This window comes from Delphinus delphis, chromosome 10 (assembly GCF_949987515.2).
Source record: "Delphinus delphis chromosome 10, mDelDel1.2, whole genome shotgun sequence".
NCBI classification, from domain to species: Eukaryota; Metazoa; Chordata; class Mammalia; order Artiodactyla; family Delphinidae; genus Delphinus; species Delphinus delphis.
Genome location: NC_082692.2, coordinates 72659740 through 72664157, shown reverse-complemented (window position 1 = coordinate 72664157; position 4418 = coordinate 72659740). Strand labels below are relative to the sequence as shown.

At 40.1% G+C, this 4418-nt stretch overlaps 1 non-coding gene across 1 annotated transcript; it reads right to left on the bottom strand.

Annotated features, from left to right (window-relative positions):
• Positions 1–1057: 1057 nt before the first annotated feature.
• Positions 1058–1162, bottom strand: LOC132433043 (U6 spliceosomal RNA). The gene has a single exon (XR_009521082.1). It is a non-coding gene; the product is annotated as a U6 spliceosomal RNA (small nuclear RNA).
• Positions 1163–4418: the final 3256 nt, after the last annotated feature.

The window sequence follows — 4418 nt, the reverse complement described above, 5'->3', positions numbered from 1 at the left end:
GTATGCAACCCTCCCTAAGTGATACTCATCTAATTGGATTTTAACCAATGACATATGATATCATGAATTATGGAACACTTGCATAATTGCTTAAGTAGAGTATCTGGTTTGCAAATACGTATAAGTAAACTAACTAAAGAGGAGACCTGGAGTAGTCAAAGATTAAAATTGAGAGGATATAATATTTTTAATGGCACACACTAGCTTCTTGAAACTGAAGTTTAATCTTCTTCACAATAAGGAAAGCTCTCCTCATCAGGGAGAGTCTAATGAGTGGAAATACTCTGTCATTTCCCAGGTGCCCAGGGTGGAGTTGCCCAGACATTCCAGAGGTACTGCTCATTGGTTTTTGGCTTCCTGGTTCTTCAGGAAATAAAAGAAGAACAATTACCTGAAGACAAGTAAAGACATTTATTTTTCATTCAGCAGTCTTTTTCTGTGAAAATAAAAAGAGGGAATCAGAAGATTAACTCTCAAAAGGATCATGGACAACTAACCCAGCTCCCTCATTTTGCAGGCAAGGAATCTGAGGCTCAGAGAAGGTACATTTATTGAAAGTGTATTTTTTTTAACATCTTTATTGGAGTATAATTGCTTTACAATGGTGTGTTAGTTTCTGCTTTATAACAAAGTGAATCAGCTATACATATACACACATCCCCATATCTCTTCCCTCTTGCGTCTCCCTCCCTCCCACCCTCCCTATCCCACCCCTCTAGGTGGTCACAAATCACCGAGCTGATCACCCTGGGCTATGAAGCTGCTTCCCACTAGCTATCAGTTTTACATTTGGTAGTGTGTATATGTACATGCCACTCTCTCACTTCGTCCCAGCTTACCCTTCCCCCTCCCCATGTCCTCAAGTCCATTCTCTAGCAGGTCTGCGTCTTTATTCCCGTCCTGCCCCTAGGTTCTTCATGACCTTTTTTTTTTTTTTCAGATTCCATATATATATGTTAGCATATAGTATTTGCTTTTCGATTTCTGACTTACTTCACTCTGTATGACAGACTCTAGGTCCATCCACCTCACTACAAATAACTCAATTTCCTTTCTTAAAAGTATAGAACACTTCACGAATTTGCATGTCATCCTTGCGCAGCGGCCATGCTAATCTTCTCTATCGTTCCAATTTTAGTATATGTGCTGCCGAAGCGAGCACTTGAGGGTGTATTTACCACACGTTTTCCTCATGACATCTCTGTGTGGTATTAACCCCATTTTATAGGTAAGGAAACTAAGGCTTAAAGAGATTGAGTGACTGATCCTAAATCCATGCTAGATCTAAAGTACATGCTGGGTTGTTTGGGTTTTTTTCTTTTTAAAAATTTTCTTTAGTGTTTTGTTTTGTTTTGTTTTTTGATTGATAAAGCTAATACATATTCATTGCATATATTCATATAAGCAACAGTAAGGAAAGTAAAAATACTCTCTATCCTCATCACAAATCCTCAGCCTAGGGCTAGCTACTATTAACAGTTTATTAGCTATATTCTTCCAGATGTTTTTCTAAGCCATATGAGGCATGCCCTTTAAAAAAATACCATGTCATTTATCAGAAATGGCAAAATCAACACTAGGAGTCTTATTCCTAAAAGTGATAAATACTTTATATCAATAGCAGAAAGCCTGGCAAGGGGAGAAAGAAGAAGAAGAGAAGAAATTCTATTTATTTTTGTCACTCTTGTGTAAGTCCCTTTTTGATTACTGGAAGCGTTCTCTTGCTTTTTATAATCAATTTAAGAATGTTAGCTGGAATGCAGCAAATGCTTAAGAATAAAAGGGATGGGTCAGAAAGCCACATGAGGCATTTTCTTTCTGAATTTTTATTGGTACATTTGGGTTTGTTTTTAAATAACTTAGTTATCAATTAAAATATCAGAGACTTTCTATGTGGTGGTTTTGTTCATCTAGTGAGTTTTTTAAAAAATATTTTAAGTATATTCTTTATTCTAGGAAGACTATAACATTTTATTTTATTTTATTTATTTTTGGCCGTGCTAGGTCTTTGTTGCTGTGCGCGGGCTTTCTCTAGTTGCGGCGAGCGGGGGCTACTCTTCATTGCGGTGCGCGGGCTTCTCATTGCGGTGGCTTCTCTTGTTGCGGAGCACGGGCTCTAGGTGTGCGGGCTTCAGTAGCTGTGGCACGCGGGCTCAGTAGTTGTGGCTTACGGGCTTCATTGCTCCGTGGCATGTGGGATCTTCCCAGACCAGGGCTCGAACCCATGTCCCCTGCATTGGCAGGCAGATTCTTAACCACTGCGCCACCAGCGAAGTCCCAAGACTATAACATTTTAAATCATCGGGGTTTTTTTTTGTTTTTTGTCTTTTTTTTCAGTACGCGGGGCTCTCACTGTTGTGGCCTCTCCCATTGCGGAGCACAGGCTCCGGACGCGCAAGCTCAGCGGCCATGGCTCACGGGCCCAGCTGCTCCGCGGTATGTGGGATCTTTCTGGACCTGGGCACAAACCCGTGTCCCCTGCATCGGCAGGCGGACTCCCAACCACTGCGCCACCAGCGAAGCCCAAAATCATCGTTTTTTAATGTAATTATTTGTATTTCCTTTTGATAAGCTCCGTTAGAGCTTTTCTTTCACATAAATGCATTGTTCCTACAACTGTACAACACGGTCATAGATAATGGTCAAAAGCATTTCACTGAACGGTTATAATTTGGAGAATTCATAGATTTCTTAGGAATCTTTGATCTTAAGCATCCCTAAGACGACTGGTTGAAATGGAGTAAACAGACTGTGCAGTAAAATGAGTCTACAGTGCCTGCTCTTCCTCCACCCCCATTCCCACCGAGCATGCTCAGCATATGAGGCTTGGTGGGAGAAGACTGTTGCTGGAATCTGCTGGGCTTTCTGTAGGGCTGATTTCATGAATGTGTGACCTTACATGGGGCTTGAGGACTCTGCTGTCTTGAAATTCTTAATACTTTTTAAACGAAAGGTCCCTCAGTTTTACTTTGTACTGGGCTTGTCAAATTATAGAGCTGGTCCCACCTTGGGCATACTGCTTTGAGAACCCAGGCTCCTCTGTACAAGTCCAGCATGTTAACAAGCACAACACATGAAATGCTAGGAGAAATTAGTGGGCTACTGACAGTGAACAAGCATCCCTATAGAAATGAGACCTTTTCAAGTGAAACCAGTCAGGTCCATCTCTCTAGCTCTTGGAATCTAATTATATAATTTGGTATCAGTGGCAAAGATGGTTGCCGAAGAAAACGTGCCTTGATTTTGTGACTTATCTTCTTACTCTTAGACTCTGAAGTTATTCTTGAAAATGATAATTAGAATAATATGAAATCAACACAGAATCTCTGTCCATTAAAGTTTTGCTTTTTATTATAAAACATTTCAAATGTACAGGAAAACTACAATTGCAATGAACACACATATATACTCCTCTTTGAGTAAAAGTTGTTACCATTTCGCCATATTTGCCATATCTATCTATGTATCTGTGTGTTTTCTGAACTTTGCCGCTCTGCAGCATGTGGGATCTTCCCGGGCCAGGGCACAAACCCGTGTCCCCTGCATCAGCAGGCGGATTCTCAACTGCTGCGCCACCAGGGAAGCCCCATGTTTTCCGAACTTTTGACAGTGAGTTGCAGACATCATGACACTACTCTGAAGTAGTTCAACATGCCCTTCCTAACAATTCAGACATTCTCCTAAATAATGAAAATATAATGCTTTTTTTTAAAAGAAAAGTATTTTATTTGTAATGTAGAAAACTTGGAAAACAGAGATGTATAAAGAAAAATTACCCATAATTCCACTGCCCAGAGATAACCACCATAAGTAGAAAAATGGCGTCACGTTGTATCTATTTGTCCACACAGAATGAAGCATCTCTACTTATTTTCACCTTTACCAACATTTTCCATGCCTTCTGTAGTAGGCAGAATAATGGCCCCTCAAAGATGTCCATATTCTAATCTGCAGAACCTATGAGTATGTTATGTTACAAGGCACAGGAGACTTTGCAGGTACAATTAAGGGTACAGAATTTGAGCTGGGGATCTTATCTTGGATTATCTGGGTGGATCTGTTTTTAATCACATGAGTTCTTAAAAGTGGAAGAGGGAGGCAGCGAGTAAATCAGAGAAATGTGACATGAAGACTCAACCTGTTGCTGACTTCGAAGATAGAGGAAGCCTCCAAGAAATGAAGGGAGCCTTTAGACGATGGAAAAAGGCAAAGAAACTGATACTTTCCTAGAAACTTCAGAAAGGCCAGTGCCTTGATTTTAGCCTAGTGAGACCCAGTTGGACTTCTGACCTATAGAATTTTAAGGTAATAGATTTGCGTTGTCACTACATGTGTGGTAATTTTTTATAGCAGCAATAGAAAATGAATATATCTCCCCATTTGTATTTGCCTTTGAAATGGAAGTCTTTTATTCTTTA